Source organism: Coregonus lavaretus, assembly GCF_964263955.1.
Source record: "Coregonus lavaretus genome assembly, chromosome: 18".
In the NCBI taxonomy this organism is placed as follows: domain Eukaryota; kingdom Metazoa; phylum Chordata; class Actinopteri; order Salmoniformes; family Salmonidae; genus Coregonus; species Coregonus lavaretus.
Window position 1 is genome coordinate 17,777,895 of NC_140005.1, and position 18,253 is coordinate 17,796,147.

At 48.3% G+C, this 18,253-nt stretch overlaps 1 pseudogene across 1 annotated transcript; it reads right to left on the reverse strand.

Moving 5' to 3' along the window:
- Positions 1–1,879: 1,879 nt before the first annotated feature.
- On the reverse strand, positions 1,880–17,310 carry LOC311145338 (glutaminyl-peptide cyclotransferase-like; annotated as a pseudogene). The gene is made up of 7 exons: positions 17,287–17,310; positions 16,786–16,936; positions 16,298–16,578; positions 14,538–14,705; positions 2,548–2,647; positions 2,145–2,262; positions 1,880–2,058 (listed from the first exon to the last, which is right to left on the reverse strand). The product of its transcript is annotated as a glutaminyl-peptide cyclotransferase-like (transcript).
- Positions 17,311–18,253: the final 943 nt, after the last annotated feature.

The following is an 18,253-nucleotide window of genomic DNA, read 5'->3' on the forward strand; positions in this document are numbered from 1 at the left end:
ACGACTGTAAGTCGCTTTGGATAAAAGCGTCTGCTAAATGGCATATTATTATTATTATTATTATTAGGATTACCGAATCATGGGATTGTTGTCTAGAGGAGGCCTGGGTAGACAGCAGGCCCCTCGGGTCATGGTAGCGGCTGAGGGGGGTGGAGGGGGAGATGGGGTGAGGAGGGGGGAGATAGGGGTGAGGAGGGGGAGATTGGGTTGAGGAGGTGGGAGATGGTGGTGAGGAGGGGGAGATAGGGGTGAAGGGGGAGGGGGTGATGAGGGGGGAGGGGGTGATGAGGGGGGAGATGGGGGTGAGGAGGGGGGAGATGGGGGTGAGGAGGGGGGAGATGGGGGAGATGGGGGTGAGGAGAGTGGTAAAGTGTGAGGATGAGGAAAGGTGAGGGGGTGGGATATAGGGAACGCCTGACTCAAACGGAGCAGAAGGCTAATCTGAGCGTTGGGCCGAGCTGAGGAGAATAGCAGAGTTGTCATCTCTTCCTGTCTAGGAACAGGATTTCAATAGGAGCGTGTGCTTCCTCCCGCACAGCACAGGCCACCTATGTTCACTGCTCTGACCCGCTGTCACACAAACAATGTCAACCGCTTTTCTTTCACTTTTGCCATCCAAAATACCAGCAGCGACGACCAAAGCAAAAAAACAAGATCTTCAAAGGTAAACAGTGCGTAAGGAGAGGCGTTCTTTTTTTTGGGATCAACATTTATTTCAGACTCAAATAAAGGAAGTACATTTTTTGCAGTGTGTATTATCTCAAGACCAGCATCAATCAAGCAATCAAATGTATTCATAAAGCCCTTTTTACATCAGCAGATGTCACAAAGTGCTATACAGAAACCCAGACTAAAACCCCAAACAGCAAGCAATGCAGAACATCAAAATGTAGCTAACATTGTCATAAAAACACAACAGGCTTTTCACCTTAGATTTCTATGTGACCTTGCAGGATATAAGGAGAACATAAAGATGACATATTAACAATACAAATATAGATATTATCTCCTGACCTGCAAGATTTTCTATACTAATATGAACTGGACAGTTTAATGTCATACACATTCAGACACAGATAGCAAGGCCCCAGCAGATCTTTGTGTGATCGTATAGAATTACAAGGCTTCTAGGAATGATGTCAGGCTCTGTACATTAATGCACCAACATGAGCCACTGTCTCCTGCCACAGCTGTTCTAAACCCTCCTCCAATTAATATTGAAATGATCTCCATCCCTCTGGAAAGCAAGGGAATAAGCCTATCTGTTACTGTGTATTATCAGCTTGGATAACCAGATAGAAGGCAGACAGTAATGTACCAGTATAAACAACAGAAATAACACAATAGCAAGTCATACGCCACTACTTAACAATGTTTATCTAGTTAGTCTATCTGTATGTCTCCCTTCTCTTCCTCTTGGCTAGTGGGGCACAAGCATAGCTCCTTAGACAGAGAAGGGGATGTTGGGACATAAAGAGAGCACTGTGAAAGCAGACACACAGAAGATCCTGTGTGGTAGTCTGGAGGCTGGGGACAGAGCATCGATAAGGCTGTGTGTGTGTGTTGGCCCTGGCTGTGAAGACAGGGTGCTGAAAGGAGGGTGTGAGAGCAAGGAGAGCTCAGTGGATAGGGATCTTATGATAGCTGCCCTGCTTTCCACAGGATCCCACTTCACTGGGCTTGGTGTTTTCATCGCTTTGGGATTTTATTGAGGAGGATTGCAAGAGTTTATCCAAATGTAGACATTACTAAACAACATCAAGAACGTGTACCTTTACACAGCTTCATGTTTCCAAAACAAAAGACATCCTAAATCCTGTCATATTTGATGTATGTAGAGAGACATATGGTCCCACTAGAACCAGACAAGCCCTAACATTTAGTGTGTGTTTTGGGGGTTCAGGGATTGAGGCTTCATGTTGAGGTACTCCAGCATGAACACCTGCAGGATCTTTTTGAGGTTCTCGATGGTGGAGCGGTCCAGGTTCTGCTCGTTGTCATCAAACGTGTGCCACATTGAGGGGAAGGGGGTGGGGATGAAATGGAGGATGCGCACACCTGAGATGAAATCAGAAAACAAAGGTCATTAGTACCCTACAGAACACAGCCAAGCCTGTGTCAGAACCAGTGTGTTGTGTGTTTACCTCTGTTTAGGAATGGCATGTGGTCATCCTGCACCGGACCCACAGGCATACCGTGCCAGAAGTAATGTAATGTCATTTGGATGGTCCTTCAGCTGGCCCATGTGATGCAAACGACACTCTGAAAAGAGAGGGAACATTCAACACAGGGCTTAGCTAATTACAGAGTAAGAGAGAGAGAGAGAGAGAGAGAGAGAGGGAGAGGGAGAAAGAGAGACAGACAGACAGACAGACAGACAGACAGACAGACAGACAGACAGATAGACATACAGATATTGGCTGATAGAACGACAGACAGATAGAGATTGATAGAATGACAGACAAACAGACAGACAGACAGACAGACAGATAGACATACAGACATTGGCTGATAGAATGACAGAGATCAGAGAGTGTGAGCTCTCACCAATGTTCTGCATTCTGGTGAGCCACCAGGCAGTGTTGGGGAACTGGTTGCCAAAGCGAGGGCTAGGGCCTCCAATCAGGTCTAAGAGCACAAACAGGTCTTGGAGGAGAGGGAGAAAGAAGGGAAGAAGAAGAAGAGGAGAGGAATAAATAGGATCCCCTCAGGTCAGTGTGTGAGAGGGTCCACCAGCCAGGTCCCATGGGAAAGTAACTCTCCACAGCCTGGAGATAACTCCCTAAAAGCCCACTCCCTGGAAGCTTTGAGGTTAAGGATGACATCATGCGTTCCTCCATGTGTTACATTAGTGCCATGCCCAATGCATGGCCCCTCTCTAAAACACACACTTACCTCACTGCAGGACTATGAGCCTCTCTGAGATAGTCTCCTTTATCTCTCTTCCCTGACAGGAATGGTGCTCTATTTGTTTAAACAACAGTAGTACTATATCTCCATAGCTAGGATACAGCTAGAATACAGAATAACACATCTTAGATTTATTTGACATAATGTTATTGTAGATGACATGACGAATGTCCAAATATATTCCACTACTCACGCCTCCTTAACGGTTGCTTGTTAAGGCTAAAATATATGTTTATAAATAAAACATATGAGACTTAAGATAGATTTTAAGATAGCCCATCCCTGCTGCACTGCAACAAGGTGAATCTTAGGTCCCGATAAGCGCTGAATTTGCTGAATTTGTGTTTGAGTGTTTAAATACAGTGCATTCGGAAAGTATTCAGACCCCTTGACTTTTTCCACATTTTGTTATGTTACAGCCTTATTCTAAAATGAATTAAATTGTTTTTTCCCCCCATCAATCTACACACAATACCCCATAATGACAAAGCAAAAACAGGTTTTTAGAAATGTTTGCACATTTATTAAAAATAAAAAACTGAAATATAACATTTACATAAGTATTCAGACCCTTTGCTATGACACATGAAATTGAGCTCAGGTGCATCCTGTTTCCATTGATCATCCTTGAGATGTTTCTACAACTTGATAGGAGTCCACCTGTAGTAAATTCAATTAATTGGGCATGATTTGGAAAGGCACACACCTGTCTATATAAGGTCCTACAGTTGACAGTGCATGTCCGAGCAAAAACCAAGCCATGAGGTCGAAGGAATTGTCCATAGAGCTCCGAGACAGGATTGTGTCGAGGCACAGATCTGGGGAAGGGTACCAAAAAATGTCTGCAGCATTGAAGGTCCCCAAGAACACAGTGGCCTCCATCATTCTTAAATGGAAGAAGTTTACAACCACCAAGACGCTTCCTAGAAATGGCCTCCCGGCCAAACTGAGCAATCGGGGGAGAAGGGCCTTTGTCAGGGAGGTGACCAAGAACCCGATGGTCACTCTGATAGAGCTCCAGAGTTCCTATGTCGAGATGGGAGAACCTTCCAGAAGGACAACCATCTCTGCAGCACTCCACCAATCAGTCCTTTATGGTAGAGTGGCCAGACGGAAGCCACTCCTCAGTAAAAGGCACATATCAGCCCGCTTGGAGTTTGACAAAAGGCACCTAAAGGACTCTCAGACCATGAGAAGCAGGATTCTCTGGTCTGATGAAAACAAGATTGAACTCTTTGGCCTGAATGCCAAGCGTCACGTCTGGAGGAAACATGGCACCATCCCTACGGGGAAGCATGGCGGTGGCAACATCATGCTGAGGGGATGTTTTTCAGCGGCAGGGACTGGGAGGCTAGTCAGGATCGAGGGAAAGATGAATGGAGCAATGTACTGAGCGATCCTTGATGAAAACCTGCTCCAGAGCGCTCAGGACCTCAGACTGGGGCGAAGGTCCACCTTCCAACAGGACAACGACTCTAAGCACACAGCCAAGACAACACAGGAGATGCTTTGGGACAAGTCTCTGAATGTCCTTGAGTGGCCCAGTCAGAGCCTGGACTTGAACCCGATCGAACATCCCTGGAGAGACCTGAAAATAGCTGTGCAGCGAAGCTCCCCATCCAAACTGACAGAGCTTGAGAGGATCTGCAGAGAAGAATTGGAGAAACTCCCCAAATACAGCTGTGCCAAGCTTGTAGCGTCATACCCAAAAAGACTCAAGGCTGTAATCGCTGCCAAAGGTTCTTCTGTCACGTTGTATAAGGATTTGAAGACAGGGGCAGGAATACGTAAAGGGGTTTTATTTTCTCCACCCAAGACAAGGTACGACGGGGACGAAGCCCAAAACAAACACGTATATATATATATATATATATATATATATATAACTCAGGGATGTAACCCAAACAAAAGAGCGAGGTGTAAACCTCTAAACAATACATGGAACGAGACCGGTAATAACAAGAGCACAATACACGGTACTCACAAGACCAACGGACATGGGACAATAATCGACCAGGACAATGGGGAACAGAGGGCACATATTAATCAGGGGGAATGGTAACCAGGAGTGCGTAATGAGACAAGACAGTCCGGGGTTGGTGGTAATGAACCAGATCAGTGATGCCTATAAGGCCAGTGACATAAACCTCCGGAGCTGGTGAACGGAATGAGCAGCAGTACCGGGGGGATCCGTGACAATACCCCCCCCCCCCCCCCCCCGACGCGCTGCACTAGCAGTGGGATGACACCGGCCTCCGGGACGACCACAGGAACGCGGTGTGGATCGGTCAGGGTGCCGACGGTGAAAATTCCTGGTCATCGAAGCATCCAGGATGTCCACCGCAGGAACCCAGTAACGCTCCTCTGGGTCGTACCCTTCCCAGTCGATGAGGTACTGGAGACGCCCCGCCCGACGCCTCGAATCCAGGACTTCACGGACCGAGTATGCCAGACCTCCCTAGATGTCCAGAGGAGGAGGCGGGGCGTCACTGGGACCAGCCTCAGCGAGGGGACCAGGCACCACTGGCCTGAGGAGAGACACATGAAAAGTCGGGTTCATGCGGTAATCAGCAGGGAGTTGCAAACGGTACGTTACCTAATTAACCCTCCTCAGGACTTTAAACCGCAGGCTCAGCTTCCGGCAGGGCAAGCGGAGGGGCAGGTTCCGGGTGGAGAGTCAGACCCGGTTGCCTGGAGAGAAAACAGGCGCCTCACTGTGGTGGCGGTTGGCCAGTTCCTTGTGCCAACGCACGGCCCGCTGGAGACAAGTGTGCGCAGCGTTCCAGATCTCCTCAGCGTGCCGAAACCACTCGTCCACCGTAGGGGCCTTGGTCTGGCTCGGATGCCAAGGTGCCAGGGCCGGCTGATACCCCAACATAGACTGGAGGAGTGGCGGAGTGAATTCTGCGCGTACTCAGCCCAAGGTGGAAAATCCGCCCACACCCCCAGGCGGTCCTGACAGTAACACCTCAGGAACCTGCCCACTTCCTGATTGACCCTCCCCACCTGCCCATTATCTTGAGGACGGTACCCGGAGGTGAGACTGACCGTGACCCCCAGACGTTCCATGAACGCTTTCCATGCGCGTGAGGTGAACTGAGGACCACAGTCTGACACAATGTCCTCCGGGATCCCGTAGTGCCGGAAGACGTGTGTAAAAAGAGCCTCCGCGGTTTGCATGGCCGACGGGTACCCAGGCAGAGGAAGGAGGAGACAAGCTTTGGAAAACCGGTCCACAACGACGAGAACGGTGGTGTTCCCCTGGGAGGGGGGAAGGTCAGTGACAAAGTCCACCGAGAGGTGAGACCAGGGTCATTGTGGAACCGGCAGGGGAAGGAGCTTTCCATAATGGAGATGTCTGGGTGTCTTAGACTGGGCACAGATGGAGCAGGAATAGATGTAAATCCGGACGTCCCTAGCCAAGGTGGGCCACTAGTACTTCTCAGTCAGGCAGGCGATGGTACGGCGTATCCCAGGATGACCCGACACAGGCGCCGTGTGCGCCCAGGAAAGGAGGCGGTCCCGCACACCCGTGGGCACGTAGGCGCGGTTCTCCGGGCACTGTGCAGGTGCGGGTTCCGTACGCAGGGCCTGCTGTATGTCGGCGTACACGTCCCACACCACTGGCGCGATGATACGGAACGGAGGGGGATGGGGGTCTCCTCTTTCTGCCTCTCCTCTGCCTGGGTTGGAGCAGGGGAATTCCCTAGCTTGTCACCTCCTCGCCTATTAGTGGATAGAGGGCAGGTCAGGGAGAAATGACCCCTTTCTCCACCATAGGAGCAGAGGCCCAGATTCCTCCTTCTCCGATGCTCTGCCTCGGGCAAATGTGCAGAGCCCACCTCCATCGGCTCTGGCCACGGTGCAGTTGTAGCCATGGGCTCCGGATTCCGTGCAGATCTTCGTCGGGACCGCAGGAGGTTGTCCAACTGGATCGCCATGCTGATGAGCTGGTCGAGTGACAGGTTGTCATCACGGCAGGCTAACTCCATCTGTACCTCTCCTGCAGCCCTTTTGGAGGCGACTCCGGGATGCTGACCTTCTAGGCAGAGTTGCAACGAAAAAGCCATATCTCAGACTGGCCAATAAAAATAAAAGATTAAGATGGGCAGTCTGAGATATGGCTTTTTCTTTGCAACTCTGCCTAGAAGGTCAGCATCCCGGAGTCGCCTCTTCACTGTTGACGTTGAGACTGGTGTTTTGCGGGTACTATTTAATGAAGCTGCCAGTTGAGGACCTGTGAGGCGCCTGTTTCTCAAACTAGACACTCTAATGTATATGTCCTCTTGCTCAGTTGTGCACCAGGGCCTCCCACTCTTCTTTCTATTCTGGGTAGATCCATTTTCCGCTGTTCTGTGAAGGGAGTAGTACACAGCGTTGTACGAGATCTTCAGTTTCTTGGAAATTTCTTGCATGGAATAGCCTTCATTTCTCAGAACAAGAATAGACTGACGAGTTTCAGAAGAAAGTTATTTGTTTCTGGCCATTTTGAGGCTGTAATCGAACCCACAATTGCTGATGCTCCAGATACTCAACTAGTCTCAAGAAGGCCAGTTTTATTGCTTCTTTAATCAGCACAACAGTTTTCAGCTTTGCTAACGTAATTGCAAAAGGGTTTTTTAATGATCAATTAGCCTTTTAAAATGATAAACTTGGATTAGCAAACACAACGTGCCTTTGGAACACAGTACTGATGGTTGCTGATATTTGGCCTCTGTACGCCTATGTAGATATTCCATTAAAAATCAGCCATTTCCAGCTACAATAGCCATTTACAACATTAACAATGTCTACACTGTATTTCTGATCAATTTGATGTTATTTTAATGGACAAAAAAAGTTTTTTTCTTGAACGGTAGTGTATATAAACATACTAATCAAGGGGAATGGGAACCAGGTGTGAGACAAGACAGTCCAGGGTTGGTGGTAATGAACCAGATCAGTGACGCCTAGTAGGCCGGTGACGTACAGTGCCTTGCAAAAGTATTCATCCCCCTTAAGTTTTTCCTATTTTGTTGCATTACAACCTGTAATTTAAATAGATTTTTATTTGGATTTCATGTAATGGACAGACACAAAATAGTCAAAATGTCACGACTTCCGCCGAGGCTGCCTCCCCTCCTTGTTCGGGCAGGTTTCGGCGTTCGGCGTCACCGGCTTACTAGTTACTGTCGATCCATTTATCATCACTCCATTTGTCTTGTCTTCAATCACACACACCTGGTCCTTATTCGCTCATTAGTCATGGTATAAGTGTTCCCTCTGCTTCCTTGTCTGTGTGGGTGATTGTTTATTGTGGAGGTTTGTGAAGCTCGGTGGAGCTCGTGTATTCTGTATTGACGGTAGTATTTTCCCGTGTGCCTTGTAATTTCCAGTGCGCCTGTTTTGTGCCCTGGAGTGTGTTTGACGCATTTCTGCGTAAACCTGTATTTTGCGGATTAAAGTCTGTTATTCTGTGATTTACCCTCCTGCGACTTCTTCAACACCACCTCATCACAGAATCACCCACCTGAATATGGAGTCAGCGGGAGAGACGCACATGCCTGGAGTCGTGGAACGGTTCAAGGAGCATTCAACTATGCTAGCCAGCTTGGGTGAAGCGATGGGTAGGCTTCTTCAGGTCGTCCAACGCCTGGAGAGGAGAGAGCCCGATCCGTCGAGACCCACTGGTCAGCCGGATCCCGCCACCTACACCCCAGCACCCGGAGGGATCCAGATATCCCGACCAGGGGTGTTCGACGGGTCAGCGGCGCTGTGCCAAGGATTTCTTCTCCAACTGGAGCTCTACTTCTCCAGCATCCGGCCGGTTCCATCGGAGCGGGAGAAGGTGTCCACCCTCGTCTCCTGCCTCTCTGGGAAAGCCCTGGAGTGGGCCAACGCGGTGTGGAACGAAGGAGGAGCCGCGTTGGAGAACTACGGGGAGTTCGCTCGCCTCTTCCGGGCGATCTTCGATCACCCGCCCGATGGTCGAGTGAGCGGCTGGTCCACCTGAGGCAGGGGACGAGGATTGCGCAGGACTTTGCATTGGAGTTTCGAACTCTGGCAACTGGGTCCGGGTGGAACGAGCGGGCCCTGATTGACCAGTTCCGGTGCCATCTGCGAGAGGACGTCCGACGGGAGCTAGCCTGCCGTGAAACCATGTTGTCCTTCTCGCAACTGGTGAACATGGCCATTCGTTTGGACAACCTGCTGGCAACCAGAGGACGTCCTGGAGAAGGTCTGCCCGTTTCCATCCCGGCCAACTCGGATCCAGAAGCGATGGAGATGGGTGGAACCGCTAGCCGAGAGAGCGGAGGACGACAACGCCAGTGCCACACTGGTGGCGCAAAGCGACATTTCACCACACGTTGTTGTCAACGCTCTTCAAGCTCCGCCCCCGTGTGTTCTTTTCAAAGAAGCTCAGCCCGGCGGAGCAGAACTACAGCGTTTGTGATCGGGAGCTGTTAGCTGTTGTCCGAGCCTTGACCATGTGGAGGCATTGGCTCGAGGGGGCAAAACACCCTTTCCTCGTCTGGACGGACCACCGTAACCTGGAGTACATCCGGGCAGCGAGGAGGCTGAATCCTCGCCAGGCCAGGTGGGCCCTATTCTTCACCCGGTTTGATTTCACTCTATCATACATCCCGGGTACGAAGAACGTGAAGGCAGACGCGCTGTCCCGGCTGTATGACACAGAGGAAAGGCCCAGAGACAACACTCCCATACTGCCGGCCTCCTGCATTGTGGCGCCGGTAGTATGGGCAATGGACGCGGATATAGAGCAGGCATTACGCACGGATCCCTCTCCACCTCAGTGTCCAGATGGGCTACAGTACGTGCCTGCTCTTATCCGTGATCGTCTGATCTACTGGGCACACACGTCACCCACCTCTGGTCACCCAGGTATCGGCCGTACAGTGCGCTGCCTGACCGGAAAATACTGGTGGCCTACCTTGGCTAAGGACGTGAGGGTGTATGTCTCGTCCTGCTCAGTGTGCACCCAGAGTAAGGCACCTACGCACCTCCCAGCTGGTAAGTTACAACCTTTACCAGTTCCACAACGACCATGGTCTCACCTAAGTGTTAATTTTCTAACTGATCTTCCCCTCTCCCAAGGTAAAACCACCATCCTGGTCGTTGTGGACCGCTTTTCTAAAGCCTGCCACCTCCTTCCTCTGCCCGGTCTCCCCACGGCTCTCCAAACTGCGGAGGCCCTGTTTACACACGTTTACCGTCACTACGGGGTACCAGAGGATATAGTGTCTGACCGAGGTCCCCATTTCACGTCCAAGGTCTGGAAGGCGTTCATGGAACTTCTGGGGGTCTCGGTCAGCCTGACCTCTGGGTTCCACCCCAAGAGTAATGGGCAGGTGGAATGGGTAAATCAGGACGTGGGTAGGTTCCTGCGGTCCTACTGCTAGGAGGGGCCGTGGGAGTGGTTGGTGTTCTTGCCATGGGCAGAATATGCCCAGAACTCTCTCTGCCACTCCTCCACTAACCTAACGCCTTTCCAGTGTATTCTAGGTTACCAACCGGTTCTGGCACTGTGGCACCAGAGCCAGATCGAGGCTCCTGCGGTGGATGACTGGTTTCGGCGCGCGGAGGAGACGTGGGATGCTGCCCATGTTCACCTCCAACACGCCGTGCGTTGTCAGAAGGCCATCGCTAACCGCCACCGCAGTGAGGCCCCCGTCTTTTTACCCTCCATGTTACGGGATTTCCACCGTCACCATCCGGCTCGCCCTGCTCCGCGTCCTCTTGGCCATCCCCGAGGCCAGGATTGGCGCGCTGCTGGTACGGCGCGTCAATGGGGGGGTACTGTCATGACTTTCGCAGAGGCTGCCTCCCCTCCTTGTTCGGGCAGGTTTCGGCGTTCGGCGTTACCGGCTTACTAGCTACTGCAGATCCATTTATCATCACTCCATTTGTCTTGTCTTCAATCACACACACCTGGTCCTTATTCGCTCATTAGTCTTGGTATAATTGTTCCCTCTGCTTCCTTGTCTGTGTGGGTGATTGTTTATTGTGGAGGTTTGTGAAGCTCGGTGGAGCTCGTGTATTGTGTATCGACGGGAGTATTTTCCTGTGTGCCTTGTATTTTCCAGTGCGCCTGTTTTGTGCTCTGGAGTGTGTTTGACGCATTTCTGCGTAAACCTGTATTTTGTGGATTAAAGCCTGTTATTCTGTGATTTACCCTCCTGCGCCTGACTTCTTCAATACCACCTCAAGTGAAATGAAAAAAATAACTTGTTTCAGAAAATTCTAAAAAATAAATAAGGAAAAGTGGTGCGTGCATATGTATTCACCCCCTTTGCTATGAAGCCCCTAAATAAGATCTGGTGCAACTAATTACCTTCAGAAGTCACATAATTAGTTAAATAAAGTCCACCTGTGTGCAATCTAAGTGTCACATGATCTGTCACATGATCTCAGTATATACAGTGGGGGAAAAAAGTATTTAGTCAGCCACCAATTGTGCAAGTTCTCCCACTTAAAAAGATGAGAGAGGCCTGTAATTTTCATCATAGGTACACGTCAACTATGACAGACAAAATGAGAAGAAAAAAATCCAGAAAATCACATTGTAGGATTTTTAATGAATTTATTTGCAAATTATAGTGGAAAATAAGTATTTGGTCAATAACAAAAGTTTCTCAATACTTTGTTATATACCCTTTGTTGGCAATGACACAGGTCAAATGTTTTCTGTAAGTCTTCACAAGGTTTTCACACACTGTTGCTGGTATTTTGGGCCCATTCCTCCATGCAGATCTCCTCTAGAGCAGTGATGTTTTGGGGCTGTCGCTGGGCAACACGGACTTTCAACTCCCTCCAAAGATTTTCTATGGGGTTGAGATCTGGAGACTGGCTAGGCCACTCCAGGACCTTGAAATGCTTCTTACGAAGCCACTCCTTCGTTGCCCGGGCGGTGTGTTTGGGATCATTGTCATGCTGAAAGACCCAGCCATGTTTCATCTTCAATGCCCTTGCTGATGGAAGGAGGTTTTCACTCAAAATCTCACGATACATGGCCCCATTCATTCTTTCCTTTACACGGATCAGTCGTCCTGGTCCCTTTGCAGAAAAACAGCCCCAAAGCATGATATTTCCACCCCCATGCTTCACAGTAGGTATGGTGTTCTTTGGATGCAACTCAGCATTCTTTGTCCTCCAAACACGACGAGTTGAGTTTTTACCAAAAAGTTATATTTTGGTTTCATCTGACCATATGACATTCTCCCAATCCTCTTCTGGATCATCCAAATGCACTCTAGCAAACTTCAGACGGGCCTGGACATGTACTGGCTTAAGCAGAGGGACACGTCTGGCACTGCAGGATTTGAGTCCCTGGCGGCGTAGTGTGTTACTGATGGTAGGCTTTATTGCTTTGGTCCCAGCTCTCTGCAGGTCATTCACTAGGTCCCCCCGTGTGGTTCTGGGATTTTTGCTCACCGTTCTTGTGATCATTTTGACCCCACGTGGTGAGATCTTGCGTGGAGCCCCAGATCAAGGGAGATTATCAGTGGTCTTGTATGTCTTCCATTTCCTAATAATTGCTCCCACAGTTGATTTCTTCAAACCAAGCTGCTTACCTATTGCAGATTCAGTCTTCCCAGCCTGGTGCAGGTCTACAATTTTGTTTCTGGTGTCCTTTGACAGCTCTTTGGTCTTGGCCATAGTGGAGTTTGGAGTGTGACTGTTTGAGGTTGTGGACAGGTGTCTTTTATACTGATAACAAGTTCAAACAGGTGCCATTAATACAGGTAACGAGTGGAGGACAGAGGAGCCTCTTAAAGAAGAAGTTACAGGTCTGTGAGAGCCAGAAATCTTGCTTGTTTGTAGGTGACCAAATACTTATTTTCCACCATAATTTGCAAATAAATTCATAAAAAATCCTACAATGTGATTTTCAGGATTTTTTTCCCTCAATTTGTCTGTCATAGTTGACGTGTACCTATGATGAAAATTACAGGCCTCTCTCATCTTTTTAAGTGGGAGAACTTGCACAATTGGTGGCTGACTAAATACTTTTTTTCCCCACTGTATACACCTGTTCTGAAAGGCCCCAGAGTCTGCAATACCACTAAGCAAGGGGCACCACCAAGCAAGCGGCACCATGAAGACCAAGGAGCTCTCCAAACAGGTCAGGGACAAAGTTGTGGAGAGGTAAAGATCAGGGTTGGGTTCTAAAAAAATATCAGAAACTTTGAACATCCCACGGAGCACCATTAAATCCATTATTAAAAAATGGAAAGAATATGGCACCACAACAAACCTGCCAAGAGAGGGCCGCCCACCAAAACTCTCGGACCAGGCAAGGAGGGCATTAATCAGAGAGGCAACAAAGAGACCAAAGATAACCCTGAAGGAGCTGCAAAGCTCCACAGCGGAGATTGGAGTATCTGTCCATAGGACCACTTTAAGCCGTACACTCCATAGAGCTGGGCTTTACGAAAGAGTGGCCAGAAAAAAGCCATTGCTTAAAGAAGAAAATAAGCAAACACGTTTGGTGTTCGCCAAAAGGCATGTGGGAGACTCCCCAAACATATGGAAGAAGGTACTCTGGTCAGATGAGACTAAAATTGAGCTTTTTGGCCATCAAGGAAAACGCTATGTCTGGCGCAAACCCAACACCTCTTATCACCCCGAGAACACCATCCCCAGAGTGAAGCATGGTGGTGGCAGCATCATACTGTGGCGATGTTTTTCATTGGCAGGGACTGGGAAACTGGTCAGAATTGAAGGAATGATGGATGGCGCTAAATACAAGGAAATTCTTGAGGGAAACCTGTTTCAGTCTTCCAGAGATTTGAGACTGGGACGGCGGTTCACCTTCCAGCAGGACAATGACCCTACGCATACTGCTAAAGCAACAGTCGAGTGGTTTAAGGGGAAACATTTAAATGTCTTGGAATGGCCTAGTCAAAGCCCAGACCTCAATCCAATTGAGAATCTGTGATATGACTTAAAGATTGCTGTACACCAGCGGAACCCATCCAGCTTGAAGGAGCTGGAGCAGTTTTGCCTTTTGCCAGTGGCTAGATGTGCCAAGCTTATAGAGACATACCCCAAGAGACTTGCAGCTGTAATTGCTGCAAAAGGTGGCTCTACAAAGTATTGACTTTGGGGGGGTGAATAGTTATGCACGCTCAAGTTTTCTGTTTTTTTGTCTTATTTCTTGTTTGTCTCACAATAAAAAATATTTTGCATCTTCAAAGTGGTAGGCATGTTGTGTAAATCAAATGATACAAACCCTCCAAAAATCAATTTTAATTCCAGGTTGTAAGGCAACAAAATAGGAAAAATGCCAAGGGGAGTGAATATTTTCGCAAGCCACTGTAGACCTCCGGAGCTGGTGAACGGAATGAGCAGCAGTACCGGGGGGATCCGTGATATCTACAACAAAGTACTGAGTAAAGGGTCTGAATACTTATGTAAATGTGATATTTCCGTTTTTTATTTTAAATACATTTGCTAAAAATTCTAAAAACCTGTTTTTGCTTTGTCATTATGGGGTATTGTGTGTAGATTGATGAGGGAAAAAAACAATTTAATCAATTTTAGAATAAGGCTGTAACGTAACAAAATGTGGAAAAAGTCTGAATACTTTCCGAATGCACTGTATGTGCCTGTAATGCCTGACATACAATGCCATGCATTTCATTGGTGTCTGTGGCTCCAGGTGGGTGTGCTGCGTTCTCCATCTTCTTGGCCAGGTGGCGGGAGCCATACAGGGAATCTGTAGAGGTCCACTGGAACAGAGCCTCCTCACCATCAAAGAACAACAGCTGGAGAGAAAGGTTGGGATTGGATCCCTGAGAGAGAATGAGAGAGAGAGAGTGAGACAGAGAGAAAGACAAAAGGGGGGGGGGGGCAGAAAGTGAAAGAGATGTTTATTGGTCACTGCACACAGTACTTTGGGAACTACTTTGCTGCCACCTATTGGTTTAAACAAAACACTGCTATGAAGAAATCATTATTCATGGTGGCCTTTGTCACTGTCTGCACAGTCAGATAAACATGTCCCCTGGCCCAGCCCTATGGCAGCCCCTGTCACTCAGGACCCACCCCCTCAGACTGAGGTCAGCTGACCCATGGAGAAGGGCAGCAGAGACAGCAATGTGAGGAGGCTCTCTGACTGCTAAGTGAATTCCATCAGAGGGTAGTGCGTACGGCCCAGTACATCACTGGGGCCAAGCTTCCTGCCATCCAGGACCTCTATACCAGGCGGTGTCAGAGGAAGGCCCTCAAAATTGTAAAAGACTCCAGCCACCCTAGTCATAGACTGTTCTCTCTGCTACCGCATGGCAAGCGGTACCGGAGCGCCAAGTCTAGGTCCAAAAGGCTTCTCAACAGCTTCTACCCCCAAGCCATAAGACTCCTGAACAGCTAATCACGGCTACCCGGACTACTTGCACTGCCCCCCCACCCTATATTTTTACGCTGCTGCTACTCTGTTAATTATTTACGCATAGTCACTTTAACTCTACCCACATGTACATATTACCTCAACTACCTCAACTAGCTGGTGCCCCCGCACATTGACTCTGCACCAGTACCCCCCCCGTCTCCCGAGTGGCACAGTGGTCTAAGGCACTGCATCGCAGTGCTAGCTGTGCCCCTAGAGATCCTGGTTCGAATCCAGGCTCTGTCGTAGCCGGCCGCGACCGGGAGACCCATGGGGCGGCGCACAATTGGCCCAGCGTCGTCCAGGGTAGGGGAGGGAATGGCCGGCAGGGGATGTAGCTCAGTCGGTAGAGCATGGCGTTTGCAACGCCAGGGTTGTGGGTTCGATAAAATAATGTATGCGCTAACTGTAAGTCGCTCTGGATAAGAACGTCTGCTAAATGACTAAAATGTAATGTAAATGTATATAGCCTTCCTACTGTCATTTTATTTTACTTCTGCTCTTTTTTTCTCAACACTTTTTAATAATAATAATAATCATATGCCATTTAGCAGACGCTTTTATCCAAAATGACTTTCAGTCATCTGCACATACATTTTTACGTATGGGTGGTCCCGGGGATCGAACCCACTACCCTGGCGTTACAAGCGCCATGCTCTACCAATTGCGCTACAGAGTTGTTGTTGTTTTATTTTACTTTTTTATTAAAAAATAAATGCATTGTTGGTTAAGGGCTGTAAGTAAGCATTTCACGGTAATGTCTACATCTGTTGTATTCGGCGCATGTGGCAAATACAATTTGATTTGATTTGATTTGATCTCTTTTCATTTCTCAACATCCTGCAATTCTTTGTTGATCTTGGCTACAGCTGTGTAAAAACTTTGAGTGGGTTCTCCTAACTTTTCTGATTTAATATTGCTCAGCAAACGATTCTGCATTCTATAAATGATTCTACAGACTAAAGTGGTCACATAAGAACATTCTCAACCTTTCCCCATCTTTAGAGTCTTCAACTCGTGGTCCCGAGCCTGTACCAGCTCCAGCATCATGGCACAGGGCACCGCTGAGTCCGTGGCACCCAGGAACTCACGCCCATGCCACTGGGGAGGGTAGTACTTGGAGTCATAGTGGCACGCCAGCACCAGACGGCGCTTGGCGGAGGGGTTGAGAGTTGCGATGATGTTGTTGAAGGTCATGGGACCGTAAGGGGTGTGTGACTCAAACGTGTCCTCCTTAACATCCCAGCCTGCCCTAGGGGACCCAGGGTGCTCTAGATGTGCTAGTGGGAGACACATGTTGCACAATTAAATAGACAAAGCATTGGGAAACACATTGGGAAACACTTATCGGACGTCATCCTGGAAATTGACTGAGAAGAACTGACTAAAACCCCTCTCCTACATCGATTGACTAGCCTAATCATCTCTATGACGTTATAAGTAGACCACACACAGTCGATTGTTCATGCCCTCAGCCATGGGGATACCGACCTGTTGCACTGCCAGGCTACCTGCAGAGATGGGGTACCGTGACACTAGCAGAGGCCTGAGGTCCCTCTGCCACATCTGGTTCAAGTCTGTGTGTGACAAGACCCTGGTGATGTCACTGGAGCTGAGGGTGCTGGGCTTGTGGCCAATCTGGACAGAAAAGACGAGAGGAGACGAGAGGGACAAGATAAGACAAGAGAATCAGAATCAGGGCAGCTTCTCTGATATCCATGAGGATCAGCCTGTGGGTTGAAAAAAGGCATCACAGATGCAATACATGTCCTCATTAATCACAGTTAGTTCAACCAAGGAGGTAGATTAGTTTAACATTTTAACATTTTAGTAGATGCTCTTATCCATAGCTACTTACAGGAGCAATTAGGTTAAGTGCCTTGCTTAAGGGCACATCGACAGATGTTTTGGCTCTAAGATTCAAACCAGCAACCTTTTGGTTACTGGTCCAACGCTCTTAACCGCTACGCTAGGCTTCAACCTCTCACAAAGCTATGAGCAAAGACATCCATGCAGGGAAACTAATACCATTGCTAATCACTACCATCTTGTTCCAATATCTACAGCAGGGTTCTTCAATTCCGGTCCTGGAGGGCCGAAACACTTCTGTTTTTCATTTCTACCTGGTAGTTAATTGCACTCACCTGGTGTCCCAGGTCTGAATTAGCCCCTGATTAGAAGGAGAGGATGAAAAATAGAGGTGTTTCGGCCCTCCAGGACCGGAATTGAAGAACCCTGATCTACAGTGTGTAGAAGGAAATATACAGTTTAGAAACTGTGAAAGAACATTGTGCTACAGTTGCAACGTGCAGACCTACAAAGTAGAAAACTCCTCTAGTGATACATTAACATTTTACTAGGCAAGTCAGTTAAGAACAAATTCTTATTTACAATGACAGACTACACCGGCCAACGCTGGGCCAATTGTGCAATTGGCCATTATGATTTGCTACAGTGTGTTACTTTGATGTCTCTTGTTTACAACACCTTGCTATATGATCATCTGTATATTGTCTCTGGCTAATGTGCACCATCAAGACAAGCTACACATAATCTGACAGGGTTACCCAATCGTCAAATCAAAGATTACAGTTGGTCCTTTGTGGCTCAGTTGATAGAGCATGGCGCTTGCAACACAAGGGTTATGAGTTTGATTCCTACGGGGGACCAGTATGAAAAAGAGAATGTATACACTCACTACTGTTAATGATTACAATGTAAATATAGGAGATTATAAAGGAGAAAGCAAATAGGTCCTGAATCTGTCTATAACAAACTAAGCTTGAATATCATTCTGGAAAGACACACACGGACATCAAATAAGGTATTGATCGTATTCCACCGACCCAGATCGTTTTCGTTTGGTCTCATAGTTCAGCTGCCTCTTCTGCAGTGATCATCTGTTGTCCTGGTAACTGGGACTTAGCGCCAGGACAGTGAGTGGTAGAAAGAAAA